Source organism: Marmota flaviventris, chromosome 17 (genome assembly GCF_047511675.1).
Source record: "Marmota flaviventris isolate mMarFla1 chromosome 17, mMarFla1.hap1, whole genome shotgun sequence".
NCBI lineage: Eukaryota > Metazoa > Chordata > Mammalia > Rodentia > Sciuridae > Marmota > Marmota flaviventris.
In genome coordinates, this window is record NC_092514.1 from 34,267,595 (window position 1) to 34,287,682 (window position 20,088).

Here is a 20,088-nt window from a genome sequence, read left to right on the forward strand (position 1 = left end):
GCTTAGTGTAGAAAGAGAATATATAAGACCTAATGATAAAAAAAAAAAAAAAAATTTAAAACTAAACTAATGATGAATTGAATGTGCTAGTGATGGAAAATAAGTAGTTTGGTATGATTCGCTGACTTCTAATTAGCTCCAACACCCGTGCTCTTCACCATGCTATTTCCCCAAGAATTTGTATGTTAGTTGGGAACAAAGGATGAAAGAGTGAAGGGAGGAAGGAGGAAGATCAAAGAGGAAAATGGGGAAAGCCTTGTATGCCATTCATATCAGTTCAGACTTTATTCTGAAGATTGCTTAGCAAGGCATTGGAAATGTGTAAACAGAAAAATAGCTTAGACAGATACACTTGTTAACAAGATTAAGATTTATTCCCCTCTAACACTTACAATTCCTCTAGGGCTAATTAACCAGTCTGAGAGGATGAGAACGCTCTAATCTTTTCGTTTTCTGCCCTCTAGTGGTAATAGGAAAAACAGCAAGTTCCAACACCACCAATTTTTAAGGTTTTTAAATTAACTTTGATTTGCCCTGAATGTCACTACTCTTGTACCTCTCAGAAAGTTTTATTATTCAGACGGTCTTTAGCACAAACCATCCGTTCATTTTGAGATTCCCACAGCTCATGGACTCAGCTCTACAACTGACTGCAAACATCTTTCTGGAAACTCTCGCGAGCCTTGTCCCCAAACTTCCCGCCTGATCTACACATTCTTGGGCTCTTTTCAGGGCCTTGCGGTGCATCTTACAGAAGGAAGTCATGAGCAGTCTGCAAAATCTAACACTGCTGCCCTCATGTGGTAACGTGGTGAAGTGCACATTACATTTCTCCTGGAACCACGCCCTCCTTTTCAGAAAGGCAATTTTTAAAACCTGGTATTACATCTAAGTTATAAAAAGATAGTGCCCCTTTCTACTCAGACCTAAGGAAGAAATGTGGAGAAAGTAAAAGTAGGTGCCCTCACCACGTATTCATCATTGTTAGCATCACCATTGCACCATTATGGGCAACAGACTCTTAAAACAAATAGAAGATAGGGGAGGTGAAGGGCAGCCTTTTCAAGGACATCTCCTGTTTCCTTTGGAAAATGATTTTTTTTAAAACCAGGGATTGCACCAGGGGTGCTTAATCACTGAGGCACATTCTCAGCTCTTTTTAAATATTTTATTTAGAGGGCTAGGGATATAGCACAGTTGATAGAGTGCTTGCCCCGCATGCACAGGCCCTGGGTTCAATCTCCAGCATATATATATAATATATATAATTTATAAATATATCAAATATATACAATTTATATATCATATATAATATATATAAAATTATATATATAATATGTATAAAATTTAGAGACAGAGTCTCGCTGAGTTGCTTAGGGCCTTGCTAAATTGCTGAGGTTGACTTCCTGCCTCAGCCTCCCAAGCCGCTGGGATTATAGACATGCGCCAACACAACTGGCTGGAAAATGATGTTTTCTTTCTTTCTTTTTTTTATTGGTTGTTCAAAACATTACAAAGCTTTTGACATATCATATTTCATACATTAGATTCAAGTGGGTTATGAAAATGATGTTTTCTTTTAAATCTTGACCTTTAGACCCTTTGCCCCAGAGTCCCTATGCTTCATAGAGCTCTGACAATGCCCACCATAAAAAGAGAGATATTAATTTATGTAACTTGGAAATAAACACTGGAATTGCTTCTCAAAAAGCTAGTTAATTTAAACACCCTCTATCAAAGTTCTTTTGGCATCCTCTCCAATTTTAAAGAACTTGGGTCACAATCTCCTCCACTCATTTAATCAGCATTTAGTGGCAGAGTGACCCTTTAAATCTTATCTCAGCTGAGATTGCTCCTCTACTTCCTAAAAGGGTAATTTTATGAATTAAACACTGATGCTCTTTTCCTAATTTGGCACATAAACACCACCCACAGATAATTTATTTCTGAATTTCTTTCTTAAAGCTAGGGGCTCTAAGATCTCTGACCAGACAGATCCCTCCCCCATCTAAGCCCTCTACTCACTCAGGAATTTGCGATGGAAATAGTGCTGCTTGCTGGAGTCAAGCTGCATACCAGTGCTGCCCAGAGAGCAGAGTGGCCGTTGCCATGGGGGCGACAGTGTTTGTATAGGACTGTCTGTACAAGTTGGTAAGCTTGAGGATTGTTTCACTTCAGAGATGATCGAATTGGAAATGAACCAGTCCCTTTATTTTATAGATGAGGAAACTGAGGCCCAAGACTTAAACAACTAAGAACTCAGGGAAAGTTAGAATCAGAGTTGTGTCTTTTGCAATGCATCATCCTTTGCAGTAAAACACCTCTTCTGGGGCTGAGGATATAGTTCAGTGGTACAGTACTTGCCTAGCATGCTCTAGAGGCCCTGGATTTGATCCCAGCACCACACACACACACACACACACACACATATGCACACACACACACACACACGAAAATACACAAAACAACACCCTTGAGTGGCTTGCTTCTCCTGTCAGTTCCACTAATGCCACTGTGTCATTCTAGCACCATCAATTTCAGGTAGAAATGCCAGAAAATGTGGGACTGGCAACAATGTGAATGTAAATATCCTTGCATTTGCATACCTGTCTAGCTTGCATCATTGACTTGTGCACACCTGAGTGTGAATGCGCTAACTGGGTATTTGTATAGTTCTCTGATAACTGAAATCCCTTAAACCTCAGTTTCCTTAAGAGTAAAATTTTTTTTATTTATTCTTAAGTTTTAGGTGGACACAATATCTTTATTTTACATTTATGTGGTGCTGAGGATCGAACCCAGTGCCTCGTGCATGCTAGGCAAGTGCTCTACCACTGAGCCACAACCCCAGCCCCAAGAGTAAAATTTGAATAAGAAATAGTACCTATCTCAAAGGATTAAATGAGATAATGTGGTACTTAAAGTACTTAGTATAGTTTCTGACATATAATAAATGTTTGATAATTGTATTATTTCTATTATGTCTTGCTGCAATGGAATGTGTCTGGAACTGCCTTCAAGATACTGGGCTAAATGTTTTAATTTTTTAATATTTATTTTTTTAGGTGTAGATGAACACAACACAATACTTTTATTTATTTATTTATTTATTTTAAAGAGAGAGAGAGAGAGAATTTCAATATTTATTTTTTAGTTTTCGGCGGACACAACATCCTTGTTTGTATGTGGTGCTGAGGATCAAACCCGGGCCACACGCATGCCAGGCGAGCGCGCCACCGCTTGAGCCACATCCCCAGCCCCCAAAACCTTTATTTTTATGTGGTGCTGAGGATTGAACCTGGGTCCCGCCCATGCTAGGGGAGCGCTCTACCGCTGAGCCACAATCCCAGCCCTAATTTTTAAATTTAATTTTCACAACAAACTTTTGAAGTAGATTCTTTCATTTTCTGTACAGCATTGATGAGAAAACAACCCCTAGAGAGGTTAATAAGGTTGGTCCCAAAGCTAGGAAGTAGCTGAGCAAGAATCAAAACCAGGTCTAATGTTAATGCCCTCAATCATAATAGTAATATGCTTTGCTTACAGAAAAGAGAAAGGATAACTGGTCTATTATAGTGTATTTAGACTTATTTGCTAGAATTCTAAGCCCAAATACATGAGAAATATATTGCATATGGAATGGGATGGCTTATCCATATAAATATATTTTCATTAAACCCACTGAGGACTGAGACTCTAATTTAGTGGTAGAGTGTTTGCCTAGTATGTGCTGAGGCCCTAGGTTCTATCCCCAGTACTAAAAAAAGAAAAAAACAAAAATACTGTTCAGGGTTTGTTTTCACTTCGTTTTAGAAAGACCCTACTTAGCCATTTGATACAAGACACAACCTCCCAATGAATGACTGCCATTTTTTTAAAATAACTTTATTTTATTTATTTATATGTGGTGCTGAGGATCGAACCCAGGGCCTTGCATGTGCGAGGCAGGTGCTCTACTGCTGAGCCATAACCCCAGGCCCTGACTGTCATTTTTTTTTTAATCCTATTGTTTCAAAACTTGTAGCTGATCTTGTTAAAATTTTTGTAAAAAATTCCAATCAAGGGGCTGGGATTATGGCTCAGCAGTAGAGCGCTTGCCTCTCAGGTGGGAGACCCTGGGTTCAATCCTCAGTACCACATAAAAAAATAAATAAGTGAAACAAAGGTATTGTTTCCAACTACAACTAAAAAATAAATATTTTTAAAAAATACCAATCAAATTGAAATCATATCACCAAATGCTTGGAAATCCTACTTATCTAGTAAGCTCTTTATTATTAGCCTCTTCAGACATGATAGACATTAAACATATTTCTTTAATGATACTCTCCCATTCCCGTTAAAAGTGCCAATTTTAGGATCTTCCATAGTCTAACACAGATTTCACTTACAGTCACAACTATTTAGTTTCTGTCAGATCAGTTTTATTCAGACTTTAGTTGTTGTTGACTGTTCCCTTTTTCTTCTCTCTTCTTTTGTGATTGTCATCCACTCCTACACCTTCAACTATCCCTGCAACATGTATAAAATTACCACATCAACCCTATTAATTGGACAAACATTAATTAATTTCTTGCAACAATCTGGATCTCATTTGTGCAAACATCTGTCCTAAGTTCAGATGTTTGTGGAACATTTTTAAAAGATTTTGGTGAGCTAAAAATAACTTTAGGGACAAATTGTCAGGGCTGGGGTTGTGGCTCAGTGGTAGAGCACTTGCCTAGCATGTGTGAGGCACTGTGTTTAATCCTAAGTACCACATAAAAATAAATAAATAAAATAAAGGTATTGTGTCTATCTACAATTAAAAATATTAAAAAGGAAAGAAAGAAAAGAAAAGAAAGTAGGTTGTCATCTCTGTACTCCCGTCTTGGCTTTACCTCTAAGACCCCATTCATAGTCTCTGGAATCCTCTACGCTGATTCTGCAGATCTCCTTGTCTCAGTACAACTTGGGAGTGATGCTAGAAATAACCAGTGTTAGAAACCCAATGTCAAGAAGACCCAGAACAAAGTCATCATCTTCCTCCCCAAACCACACTGCTTTTAATTTCCTCTAGGATTCATTTAGTAAAAGTAATATTTCCCTAAAAATCCACGAAAGCCCCCTGATTTCCTCCCAACCCACATGCCATTTAGTAACTATAATAATGTTAAAACACAAATCCAGTCATGTTATTTTCCTGATTAGAACCAATCCACACCTTTTCCCAATGTTCTGAACATGTAATTCAAATTCCTTCCTGGGGCCTAGAAGACACCCTAAACAATCTAGCCTCTACTGAAATATCCATTTGTGTGTGTGTGTGTGTGTGTGTGTGTGTGTGATACTGGGGATTGAATCCTGGGGTGTTTCACCACTGAGCTATATTGCAGCTATGTTTACTTATTTATTAATTTTTTTTTTTATTTTAAGGCAGGGTCTTGCTAAATTGCCGAGGCTGGCCTCAAACTTGCAATCCTTCTGCCTCAACTTGCCGAATAGCTGGGATTACACATGTGTGCCATTGCGCCTAGCTCCTGCCATGTTCCAACCACATGTGTTGCCAAAAGCTTGGTCCTTGTCTCTGATGCCAATTCAATAATGAGAACACGGTTTTGAGAACAAATAAAAAGGTTTATTGCTTTGCTAGCAAAGGAGAAACACAGGGGACTCCTGTCCCAAAGATTGTGATTCTGCCCATTAGTAGAAACGGGGATTTTAAAAGAGGTATTCAAAGAAAATGAGACTAGGGAGGAGAGATCAGGAAGGAGAAGATCAGGGAAAAGAAGATCAGGTGGGCTGAGGTTGTGGCTTAGTGGTAGAAAGTTCGCCTAGCATGTGTGAGGCCACGGGTTTGATCCTCAGAACTACATAAAAATAAATAAATAAAATAAAGGTATTGTGTCCAACTACAACTAAAAAAATAAAAAAAAAAGAAGATCAGGAAGAAGGTTGGGGAAAAGATCAGGGAAGAGAAGTTCAGGGAGCAGAAGATTGGGAGAAAGAAAAAAAAAACATGTAAGTTTCAAAGCAACAAAGGATATAGTCAAAGCATCAAGTGAACCTCTGTTACATATGGAACATGCAAAATTCTATCCAGCTTTAAGGCTTGAACAAAAGCACTTCCCTATGATCTTACCATGGTTTACTTCTTCATCACACCTCTCCAACCTGGCCATCACCCCTATTATTCCATTATTTTTTCTCACAGTACCATGTTTCTTTTTTAAAAATATTTTTTAGTTGTCAATGGTTCTTTTATTTATTTATATGCGGTGCTGAGGATCAAACCCAGCACCTCACACAAGCCAGGCAAGTGCTCTGCCTGTGAGCCATGATTCCAGTCCCTCTTTCTTTTTTTTTTTAATATTTATATTTTAGGTGTAGATGGACACAACACAATGCCTTTATTTTTATGTGGTGTTGAGGATCGAACCTGGATCCCACCCATGCTAGGCGAGCGCTCTACCACTGAGCCACAATCCCAGCCCCCTCTTTCTTTTTTTAGTACCAGGGATTGAACCCTGGGTCACTTAACCACTGAACCACATTTTTTTTTTTTTAAACTTTGAGATAGGCTTTGACTAAATTACTAGGGCCTCAGTAAGTTGTTGAGGCTGGCTTGGAACTTGCTATCCTCCTGCCTCAGCCTCCTGAGCCACTGGGATTACAGGCAGGTGTGTGCCACCAACCAATTGTTTCTTCATAGCATTTATCCTAATGAAAATATTCAAAATTTTAGGACATACTTATTTGTAGTGTGCCTCCCCTATTAGATGGTAGGCTTCCTGAGGGCAGGGGCCATGGCTGCTGAGTTCAGTTACTGTATATCATGCATCTGGCAGAATGCCTAGCTCATAGTAAGGGCACATAAATAGTGATTCATACCATTGTTCCTCATGAACTCCATTCTCATTCTGCAAAATGTCTGTTCAAAGCTTTACCACTTTCTAAGTATCTCCTCTAATCTCTTGATCCTAAAATCTGATTAGAAATTACTACTTTATTTTCATTTTTTTTTCTTTTCAGTAATGGGGACTGAATGCAGGGGCATTCTATTATTGAGCTAGATTAACAGCCCTTTTTATTTTTTATTTCAAGATAGGGTCTTGCTAAATTGTTGAGGCTGGACTTAAATTTATGGTCCTTTTGCCTCAGCCTACCAAGTAGCTGGGATTACAGGTATGTACCACCAAGCCTTGTTCTTATTTCATTTATTATAATTTCCTTAAATGTCCTCCATTTGAGTGACACTGGACCACTCAACATTCTATTACACTAAGGTAGGATAAAAGAAATAAAAAAATAGTTAGAAAGGAGCCAAGCATGCTGTTGCATAATTCCAGCAATCTGGGAGGCTGAGGTAGGAGGATTGCAAGTTCAAGTCTACCTAAGCCATTTAGTGAGAGCCTTCGGCAACTTAGTGAGATACTATTTCAAAAGAAAAATGAAAAGGGTTGGGGATGTAGAATCAGTAGTAGAGTATCCCTGAGTTCAATCCCCAGTACCAAAACAAACAAAAAACAAACAAAACACACATACACACACACACACACCAAACAAAAAACAAAAAACAAAAAAACAGAAAAGATAAAAAGGAGACAAAAAGAAAGACAATGAAATATGATTTTCATTCAAAAGTTCTGCATACTTTACCATGCTTGTCACTCCCAGATTACTAGGAAATCTATAATCTACCTGTATACTGTTAATTAATCCCCAATAAATTATAAGTAAGAGCTGGGAACAGTGGCACATGCCTGTAATCTCAGCAGCTCAGGAGGCTCACAAGTTCAAAGCCAGCCTCAGCAACTTAGGGAGGCACTTAGCAACTCAGTGAGACCCTGTCTGTAAATAAAATACAAAATAGGGCTGGGGATGTGGCTCAGCGGTCAAGTGTCCCTGAGTTCAATCCCTGGCAACCCCCCAAAAAATTGTAAGTAAGGAGAGATATGATATTTTGAGAAAACATAACTTAGGGAGACTTTCCAGCATTATCTATTAATCAGATAATGAAGACGACATCAGCCTAAGGATCCTAAGATTGACCAAACCACCTAAACTAGGCTTGAGATCATCAGAATGATTTCATTCCTACATACTTTTCCACACCCACTCCCAGAAAACCCCAAACTATGTTTTTCTTGAGATGGTCTGCATTCCCCCCTTGAATTCATATCCCTTGCTTTACCCCCAAAGGCATCTCTCTTGAGATTGTTTTCATTGCCCTTTGAATGTGTACCTACTTTCTTAAATAAAACTCTGTCTATGCCTTTGTCTGGAGTGTCCTGAAGTTCTTTTCTGTCACATATATGCCAAGAACCCTGTTGGTCTTGAGTCTTGGAGTTTCTCCTTCTTTTGGGGAACTCCTTGGACCCTTCTTTGGAGCCACCTCCTCTCCCGTGAGAACACTTCCAGCCTATTGTTCGTGCTATTTCTCCGCCAGGAATGCCTTCTGCCCAATTCCCATCCCTTGCTTTCAACCTGTCAATTCAAAGGGCAGGCACAGTCTCTCTTTGGTTTTTTCTAATAGCCCACAATTAACTGCTCCTTTATATGCATCCTCAGGGCCTTTCCTAATACTTTTACGTAAATGTCACACAGTTTATCTGTGTTATCTGTGTGTGTGTGTGTGTGTGTGTGTGTTTTTTTTTCTCCCCCAGGTACTAGGGATTGAGCCCAGGGTCTCATGCATGCTTGCAAATGCTCTCCATTGAGCTATATCCCTAGCCCTAGAAGGTAAATTTATTTATTTATTTTTATGGTGCTAGGGATCCAACCCAAGGTCTTGTGCATGCCAGGAAAACATTCTACTATGGACCTATAACCGTGGTCCACTTTATGCTTTGAATGTAGCCCTTGCTGCTCTGCCACTGCAACTTATTTTTAAAATGGATATGTTTCTTTCTCTTCTTCTCTCCCTGCTCCTCTTTAATGTCTCCCCCTTGCTAATCTCAGGGGAAACAGGATTATTACCTTTCTTCCCCATTTTAGGTAGATTTATTTGTCCTTGAGTATACACTCACCATAGGATGAAGTAATCCAGACTTTGAGGATGGTACCAGAAAAATCTCAGAAATGACTATATCCCAAATTTTCAAGTGAATTACAACTCCAACTCACAACACGTGGAATATAGTCTTTGAATCACCTCTTTAAAAGCCTCCTCTTCCTGCTGATGGGCAGAATCACAACCTTTGGGACAGGAGTCCCCTGTGTTTCTCCTTTACTAGCAAAGCAATAAATCTTCTTTTTCCTTTTTCTCCAAACCGTGTCATTATTGGATTGGCATCGGAGACAAGGACTGAGCTGTCGGCAACAGAGCTACACTACCAGACTAAAGGAGAATTCTTTAAATAAAATAATTTTATTTTCTTTTTTAAGTCTCCACTACCCAACACAGCTCTTTTCTTTTGTTCTTTCTTTTATGATACTGGGAATTGAACCAGAGGCACTCTACCACTGAGCTATATCCCCAACCCCCCCTTTTTTTTAAATTGTGTTTTAGTTGTAGTTGGATACAATACCTTTATTTATCTATTTATTTATTTTTATGTGGTGCTGAGGATCAAACCCAGCACCTTGCATGTGCTAGGCAAGTGCTCTACTGCTGAGCCATAACCCCAGCCCCCCCAACCCTTCTTATTTCTGATTTTGAAATGGTCTCATTAAGTTGCTTGGGCTTTGCCAACTTGTTGAGGCTGACCTCAAACTTTCCATCCTCCTGCCTCAGCCTCCAGACTCACTGGGATTACAGGCATGCCCGCAGTTTAGTCAGAACAGAACAACTTTAGAAGATATCCAGGGATTGTCCCAGAAACTAGTAATGAGAAACCTGATAGGACCCTGAGAAAAAGAAATGTGCTAATTATTCCTCAGATATCTCTTTTCTTCAAAAGCTACAGAAATAGCTCAAAGAAGCCTCTTTGGGGACTTTTTTCCCTCAGAGAAAAACCAGGAATGAAGTGAAGACTGAGTGAAGCCAGGGATCCTTGCAGTGAGGGGCTTATTACTCCTGAAAAATGTGAAGGCTACTCTTTTATAACTTTCCTTCATTCTACAATAAAGAGCTGGGCTCTATCTACAGGTATTTTGATTTAATTGGTCTAGTATATAGGCATTGATTTTTTTTAAAGTTCCCTAAATGATTAATTTCAGCCAGGTTAGAGAACCAATTCTTAAAATGATGTCTATAGACCTAATATTTCTGTCCACCCAAAACTCACATGTTGAAGTTCTGAATCCTTGTGTGGTATGTGAAGATGGAGCCTTTGGGAGATAATTAGGTTTAGATGAAATTATGAGAATTATGTTGGTATTAATATCCTTATAAAAAGGAGGAGAAAAACCAGACTTTTTTCTTTTTCTCCCTGTCCTGTTGAGGACACAGTGAGAAGACAGCCATCTGCAAGCCAGGATGAGGGCTGTCTTCAAGAAACTGGTCATATTGACACCTGGTATTATTGGACTTCCCAGCCTTCAGAACTGTGAGCAATAAATATCTGTTGTTTAAATCACCCAGTCTATGGTATTTGAGGATAGGGGCTAAAGCTGATTAAGACAAACGGCAATCGAATGGTCCTTCAATGAATGAGAATAAACAGAAATAATATAATTAAATAAGATAAGTAATAAGACACTGAGAATTAGAGATTCAACAAACAATCATTATTATTCAGAACACTTTGAAACATTACCTGGTACATTAAAAAATGTTCAATAAACATATTTAGTACTAGTGGGATTAGCATTATCATAGCCACCATCAGCCAAATAACTAGGCTGTGATGGTGACATGTAATTCCAGTTACTGTGAAGATTGAAGCAAGAGGATCACAAGTTTGAGGACAGCCTAAACAACTTAGTGAGACCCTGTCCCAAAACAAAATTAAAAAAAAGGCTAAGGGGCTGGAGATGAAACTTGGATGAAGAGGGCTTGCCTAGCATGCTTAATGCCCTGAGTGAAATCCCCAGCACCACAATCAAAAACAAACCAGGCACAGCAGCACTTGCCTATAATTTCAGAGGTTCAGGAGCTGAGGTAGGAGGTTCATGAGTTCAAAACCAGTCTCAGCAATTTAGCCAGGCCCCAAGCAACTTAGTAAGACCCTGTCTCAAAATAAGAAACAAAGGGCTAGGGATTTGGCTCAGTGGTTAAATGCCCTTGGGTTCAATCCCTGGTATGAAAGAAAGAGAGAAAGAGAGATATAAAGAGAGAGAGAGAGAGAAGAAACTATTTTCCTGATAAAGAGATTTAGACTTAAGAGAGTTGAGTGGTTTGACCATGGATTCAGAGTCAATTAAAATTTATGACTGAGGTGGAGGATGGGAAAGGCAGTGGAGCACAACAGACACTAGTACGGCAATTTGTAAATCAATGGATGTGTAACTGATGTGATTCTGCAATCTGTGTATGGGGTGAAGGTGGGAGTTCATAACCCACTTGAATCAAAGTGTGGAATATGATATGTCAAGAAATTTGTAATGTTTTGAACAACCCACAATAAAAAATTAAAAAAAAATAAAATAAAATAAAATTTATGACTGAAATCCTTCTTTCACTTTTTTTCCCATGGTTCTGGGGATTAAATCCAGGCCTTGCACAAGTTAGACAAGTGCTAAACCATTGAGCTACATTCCCCATCCCAAATTATGATTGAAATCTTAATGTCTTTCATTATAATAAGTTAGTCCAGGTCATTGTTTGCACCCTATTTTAGAAACCAAAACTGAATGAGATTTTTGACAGTCTGAGGTAGGGGGAAAAAAAATCCAGAGTTGTATCAAATTTTCACAGGAAACACTGTATTTCTCTTAGCTAATATTCTTTGTTAAAGAACCATCTTATTCCAGGGATGTAACTCAATGGTAGAGCACTTGCCTAGTGTGAATGAGGCCCTGGGTTTGATCCAAGCACCATGAAAAAACAAAAAGTAAAAAATCTCTTTTTTTGGCTGGGGATGTAGCTCAGTGGTAGAACACCCCTGCATTCAATCCCCAGTACCAGAAAAAGCAAGCAAACAAACAAACAAAACCACCTCTTTTTTGACACGGAAAATATTTTCTTCTGTGGTCCCACATTGGAGCAGCCTTTATTAAAATAACATTTATCGTTGTATCAGAATTATTTGATTACTTTTCATTTCTCTTCGTCTTATTATGAACAAGTAGAAGAATCATATCCTAGTTACCTCCATTCTCCTAACAATAACAATTGCATCCTGGCTGATTCATTAGAGATGCTCAATAAATGATTGTTAAACAAATTAATGGATGAATGGATAGTAGGCCTTTGGGTCTCATTTAGGCTTGAAGTGATGATAAAATTGTAGAGGTAATGATAAAAATATATATTTGCATTATTTGGGCCCATATCTGTGCATCACACTAGGTGATAAATGTTTTGATACTTTACTTTGCATTATTCATAATTGTAGCTTTCAAAGGATCAATTTTCCAGACCCTGTTGGGCGCCAGGTACAGTGGCTCACGCCTGTAATCCCAGTGGCTCAGGAGGCTGAGGTAGGAGGATAGAGAGTTCAAGCTAGCCTCAGAAAAGGTGAGGTGCTGAACAACTCAGTGAGACCCTGTCTCTAAATAAAATACAAAATAAAGGGCTGGGGATACAGCTCAGTTGGTAGAGTGCTTGCCTTGCATGCACAAGGCCCTGGCACCAAAAAAAAAAAAAAAGATCCTGTTGAGGGTTGAGTGTCCTGCTCAGAAACACAATAGGATTCATGTTTTTTTATTTTTTATTTTTGTGGTGCTGGAGATTAAACCCAGGGCCTTGTGCATGTTAGCCAAGCTCTATACCAACTGAGCTATATCCCCAGCCCCCATTTTTTTAATGTTTATTTTTTAGGTGGACACAATAGTTTTTTTATTTTTAGTTTTATTATTTTTTCAATGTGGTGCTGAGGATTGAACCCAGATCCTCAAACGTGCTAGGTGAGTGCTCTACCACCGAGCCACAATCCCAGCCCCCTCCCCCATTTTTTTTTTAATATTTGTTTTTCAGTTGTAGTTGGACACAATACCTTTATTTTATTTATTTATTTTTATGTGGTGCTGAGGATAGAATCCAGGGCCTTGCACGTGCTAGGCAAGTGTTCTGCCACTGAGCCACAACCCCAGCCCTGGATTCATATGTTTTAACTGGGGCAAAGACCATCCATAAATTTAACAGACATTTATTGGGTTCTTGCTATATACAGAAAACTGTGAGAGATAGGAAGTGTAAAATGTTGGTCCAGGATTAGCTTTATAGGTGATGCAAATCTGGAGCTGGATTTTACAAATCGTAAAAATGGGATCATAAAATTACAGGGCTTTTTAGGTTATAGAAAGGGTATAATCAAAAGGAGAGAAGCAAGAATGATTATGGTATGTGTGGGAGGCATTGATTATATAGCATGAAGTGTCTGTAGTCATTTATTTTCACCAAATATAAAGAGAGGACTAAGAAAACAGGATAAGAAGACTGGCAGGGTGGGGGGAGTAGTGAGTGGTAGGGCAACTTGCCTACCATTCATGAGACCCTGTACTGAAATCCCCAGCACTGAAAAACAAGGGGGGACAGGAAAAAGATTATCAACATTATTAGTGATTAAGGAACTTCACCTTCACTAGCATGGTTATAAGAAAAAAGTCTGACAATGCCAAGTGTTGATAAGAAAGTGGAGACATTGGAATTTTCATATATTGTTGGTGGGATAATAAAATGAAATAGTGACTTTGGAAAACAACTTGGTGGGAGTTTCTAAAATGTTCAACATCAACTTACCACATGATTCAGCAATTTTCCTAAGAATTGCCCAAGAGAAATATATATTCACACAAAAACTTGTACGCAAATATTCATAATGTATTATTCACAATAGCCCCAAAGAGGAAATAACCCAAATGTACATCAGCTTGGTGAACAGATAAACAAGACACGGTATACAATGGAATACTGTTCAACAAAAAGAAGGAATGAAGTACGGACACAGAGTACAACACAAATGTCAAGAACATCATACTATCTGAAAAAAGTCAGACACAAAACATTCCATTTATATGCAATGTAGGATTCCATTTATATAAGTTAGAAAAGCCAACTCAATATAAACAGAAAGCTGATTAGTAGTTGACTACAAATGAGCACAAGAAAACTTTTGGGGGGTGAGTGAAACTTTCAAAAGTACAACTCTAAATTTACTTAAAATTATTGAATTGTATACTTACCAAAAGTGAATTTATGATTTGTAAATTTTGTCTAAATAAAGCTTGGAGGATGGAGGAGAAGATACAGGCCAGCTTAAATCAAACCCTGACTTTACCACTACCCAGCTGTGAAACTTGGACAAGTTATTTTGGCTTTGTTATCTTCCATTTTCCCATCCTTGTAAAACAGGGATGATAAAAATAGTACTGTAGCTAATCCACCAGTGAAGACTAAGTAAGGTCATGCAGTCAAGTGGGTAACAGTAATTTCTCAGTGAAACTTAGTTTTTGTTTTTTTTTGTACTGGGGATTGAATTCAGGGGCACTCAACCACTGAGTCACATCCCCAACCCTATTTTGTATTTTATTTAAAGACAGTGTCTCACTGAGTTGCTTAGTGTCTCACTTTTGCTGAGGTTGGCTTTGAACTCGGCCATCATCCTGCTTCAGTCTCCCGGGCCACTGGGACTACAGGCATGTACCACTGCACCCAGCTGAAGGTTAGTTCTTATTACTAGCATTATTGGGAAATAGTAAGGAGATCTGCCTGATAGGATGAGTATGTGGCTCACTTGGGTGCATTAAGTGAGGTGGAACTAGTTGATAGAAACTAGTTTGTGGTTATTTTAAAAAGGTGTATGAAGAAGGAAAGAAATTAACTGCGAGAATTTTTGTTTTTGTTTTGGGTACTAGGATTGAACTGAGCCACATCCTCAGCCCTTTTTTATATTTTATTTACCGACAAGGTCTCACTGAATTGCTTAGGGCCTCACTAAGTTGCTGAGACTGGCTTTGAACTCTGATCCTCCTGCCTCAGCCTCCCGAGCCACTGGGATTACAGGCCTGCCTCCACCATGCTTGGCTCCCTTTTATATTTTATTTTGATACAGGGTCTCTCCACGTTGTTTATGGCCTCACCAAGTTGCTGAAGCTGGCTCTGAACTTGTAATCCAACTGTGAGACTTTTGAGAAGATGCAGGTAGCAAATAAAAACACAGATGAAAACTGTAGATAAGTAAATAACAAAGGAAAAGAAGGAAGTGATTACTAATTGGATGAGTAGAGCTGTATTGAGAACGTATCTCTTTCTAAAATGGATTTGTATATAGGTAAAAAATTTTTACTTAATTTTATTTACACATGTATTCATTCATTCAGTCAACAAAATGTGCAAATAATAGATAATAGGAGTACTTACTAAACCAGGCACCATGGTACATGCCATAACCCCAGCTATTCAGGAGACTGAGGCAGGAGTATTTCAAGTTTGAGGACAGCCTGGGAAAATAAAAAAGGCTGAGGATGTAACTCAATGGTAGAGTTTGCCTAGCATGCCTATGGCCATGGATTTAATCCCCAGTGGAGGGGGGATTGAAGGGGGAGATTACCTACCATAAAGAGTTGTCACAAATTAAATTAGGTTAATTCTTGTACAGTTTATACAGGATGTGTTATATATCATATTAAGGAACTGGATGTGAGCTTCCAAGAATTGCTTTTGAACCCATTAATATTAAGGCTTAGTAGTTAATTGGCAGCTCTAACTGTTATACCACAAATTCTTGTTAGAAATAGAATCTAGAACTCATTGTCATTCTATACTTTTTAAAAACTTAACTGAGAAAAGTAATCTTTATGAAAAATGCAATTAGTTCATCATCCATGCCTTTTTAAAGATCTGTGATTTTTTTGTGTTGAAGTCTTAAATGTCTTTGAAACTTAATGAAAATTCTAGAGCAGTAGTTTTCAAACCAGAAAATCTTTGGGTTTTTTTTTTTTTTTTTTTTTTTAGATACTGGGGATCAAACTAGGGCATGTGCACACTAGGCAAGTTCTGTATCATTCAACTACACCTCAAATCAAAAAATGTTAAAAAAACAATGAACTTTTGTTTATGTGGGTTATATGCATCAATAATTATTATATTAGAAATTAAAGCAAAATAACAATAAACCTATTACAATAAATAACATTTTTGTGCAAAACAGCTGTATTTTCCAGAACCATAAATAACATAAAGAGTGTTGATATATTACATTCTCACAAATTTCTTCAATGTCTTCTTTCACTAGATTTTCATGTATGTATATACATTCAATCTGTTGTAATATGTTGTTTTACTTGATATATATGAACATTTAGCCTATTTTTTAAAATTTATTCATTTCTGGGGATCAAACCCAGGGCCTTGTGCTAAGCATGCACTCTACTATTGAGCTAAACCCATAGTCCCTCAACAAGTGGTCATTTCTTAATGGTTAGTTGCAATATGGCATCCAAAAACCACATTAATGAACTTTTTGTTCTGTGTTTCATTAAAATCCATTGGTACTTCTTGCTCTTTTTTTAATATTTTTTTTTAGTTGTTGATGAATCTTTATTTTATTTACTTGTATGTGATGCTGAGAATCGAACCCAGTGCGTCACACATGCTAGGCAAGCGCGCCACCACTCAGCCACAAACCCAGCCCCTCTTGCTCTTAAAATGAATCTTTTACCCAGGCATAACTTAATTATACACTGGTGTTTTGAAAAATATTGGTCTGCTCAGTTGTACAGATTTTCCAAATATCAATATCTTTTTTAAAAAAGTTTTTAGTTGTAGATGGACACAAACCTTTTATTTTATGATTTTTTTTTTTTAGTTGTAGTTGGACACAACACCTTTATTTCACTTATTTATTTTTATGTGGTGCTGAGGATTGAACCCAGGGTCTTGCACACCACTGAGCTACAACCCCAGCCCTATCAATATCTTTATTTATACAATATCAAGCAAATGTGGTTTTATGCAGGGGTGTGCTAGGGATCAAGCCCAAGGACTCATGCTATGCAAGTGCTCAATCATTGAACTACATCCTAGCCTTCCTTACATGTTATCAAAACATCTTATTTAATATTATATTAGGAAGGTCTTTTAAGTGTTAAGCTATTCAGTTCATTATAGTGGATATAAGTTTGCTAAATTTCTAATTTTTATTCAAAAACTCAAATTTTATCATTGGCAAGAAACACTTATCAGATATTTTCCTTAAAATGCAAGCTCACTTTGTTCATTTGGGGTGAAAATTTCAGCACACACACAAATCTGAATAGACATGATTTGCCTGTTAATCATGCTTTCAAATAAAAATGGTGGTCAGTGAGAAAAGTAGCTAGTTTAGCTCATAGTTTGATGAACACACAAGTGTGGTTTATTTGTTTGTTTTTTAAAAAATATTTTCTAGTTGTAGATGAACAGAATACCTTTATTTATTTATGTTTATGTGGTGCTGAGGATCGAACCTCACACTTGCTAGGTGAGCCCTCTACCACTGAGCCACAAGTCCAGCCTGGTTTATTTGTGTTTTGTTTTGTTGCTGGGATTTGAATTGAGGGCCTTGCACATGCTAACTGCACACTAAACTGCTAGGCCACCTCTGTTGCCCCACACCAATGTTTTTCAAGACAACCATCCATCATTCTTTGATATGTAGCTGAAGCTTCATGCATATTTCCCATTTTGTCATACAAAACAAGTAATTAAAAACATGTAACAAGGGGAATCAATTTAATATTTCTTCCTACTTCATCAAGGACATTCTTATATAAAACTGCAAACTTTTGTTTATTATTTAATTGCAAGTGGGTGGTGATAAGTGCAATGAATACTAGTATGGTTTGGTGTCACCACCTTGTTTCCTGATAACAAACCAGCACTCTTACCTATCATTGCTTTTGCAACATTAATGCAAATGTCAGCACAGTGAAAAAAGCAAATAACATCTTAGTATCATGAATATCAGCCACTTTCCTTTTTTTTTTTTTTTTTCCTTTTCTTTCTTTTGGTACTGAGAATTGAATTCAGGGGCACTTTACCAGCTACATCCCCAATCCTTTTTTTTAAATTTTGAGACAGGGTCTCACTAAGTTGCTGAGGCTGGCCTTGAACCTACAATCGTCTTGTCTCAACTTCCACCAAGTCACTGGGATTTCAGGTGTGTGCCTTAGTACTCAGCAGCCACTCTCACTTTAAATACCACTGTTTTATACACCTATTCCCAAATTATGATCTGAAGATCAGCAGCAGTGGCATTAACTGGAAGCTTGTCAGAAATGCAAAATCTCAGGCCTAACCCCAGATATCAATATTTACATTTTCACAAAATCCTTAGGTGTTTTGTATTCATGTTTATTTTGTACATTAGAAATACTTGTGTAACAACAAATTTCATCATTATGTACAATTATAAATAACACACCAATAAAAATGTGGAAAGAAAAAAAAAGAGAGAGAGAGAGAGGAAAAGAAACTCTTGGTGAGCTTATCACCCATGTCCAGTTTTCTCCAGGCCAATTAAATCAGGATATCTAGGGTCACTAAGTGATTCTAATGTACAAACTTGAAAACTAGTGCTCTGAATTTTTTCCCATGAAAATGTATCTAATCATGCACAAAATGTTTTTGCATATGATTTCAGAGAATTTTTTTTAAGTTGCCACTGAGCTAAACCCTCAGGCCACTTTCAGAGAATTTAGAATATCCTAAATGTTGTCCATGAACCTCAGATTAACAATTTTTATGCTATATTTTCTTTTTAAGTCAGCCTTTTTTTTTTTGGTCCCCAGGATTGAACTTGGGGCACTCAACCATTGAGCCATATACCCAGCCCTATTTTTTGAGTTGCTTAGTGCCTCACCATTGCTGAGGCTGACTTTGAAATTTAGATACTACTACAAGAGCCTCCCAAGCAGCTGGGATTACAGGTGTGCATCATTGAACCCAGCTCAGCCCAATTTTTGTATATATGTATATATATTTTTAGTTGTAGATGGGCACACTATCTTTATTTTATTTATTTATTTTTATGTGGTGCTGAGGATCGAACCCAGCACATCATTAGGTGAGTGCTCTACCACAGAGCTACAACCCCAGCCCCATACTAGATTTTTAAATGAAAACTTCTGAAGGATAGATAATATCAGGAGAGAGTTGTTTATCTTCACAGTAGTGTAATAATCATAATCATAATCATAATCATAAATTGTCTTTATTGTACTATATTTAGCTATAATGTGTTCCAGCTTTTATTATGGGCACTATAAGAAATAGCCCCTTGGGCTGTGGTTGTGACTCAGTGGTAGAGCACTTGCCTAACACCAGTGAGACATTGGGTTTGATCTTCAGCACCACATAAAAGTAAAATAAAGATACTGTGTCCACCTACAACTAAAAAATAATTTAAAAAAAAGAAAAAAGAAATAGCCCCTCAAAATTTCTCTTCATATGTACTGTAAGGAATGTGTTGTTGAAGGTGACATTGTTCACTGGATTTGCTTTATGAGAGAAACTGGGTGTGGTGGCAACACACTTGTAATCCCTGTTGTCTTTAAAAAAACCCCAAAAAACAAGTTTTGTTTTGTTTTTTCTCCCTGAGAGAAAGCATCGGAAAAAGTCTTATCTTCAGTAACAGTGGTGATTTTCCTTAAGTAACCAGACTGTTCTTGCCTATGAACACTGCAAATGTTGCAACTGATTGCTTTCTTGTGTTTTTATTGGTTGCCAGGGAGCTTAAAGTGGAGATTTTTGTTTTGCCCTTCTTAGTATATTAGAACTTCTTAAAGTGGTGTTCTTGCGAGAAGAAACTATAGACAAATGCATGAAGTATCAATTAAAATAAAATAGGGCTGGAGGTATCACTTAGTGGTTGAGTGGGCTAACTGCATGCATGAGGCTCTAGGTTAAATTTCCAGGACCAGGGGCTGGGATTGTGGCTCATCGGTAGAGCACTCGCCTCGCATGCGCAGGGCCCTGGGATTGATCCTCAGCACTACATAAAAATAAATAAATGGAATAAAGTTATTATGTCCAACTACAACTAAAAAAATAAACATTAAAAAAAATTTTCAAGAACAACAACA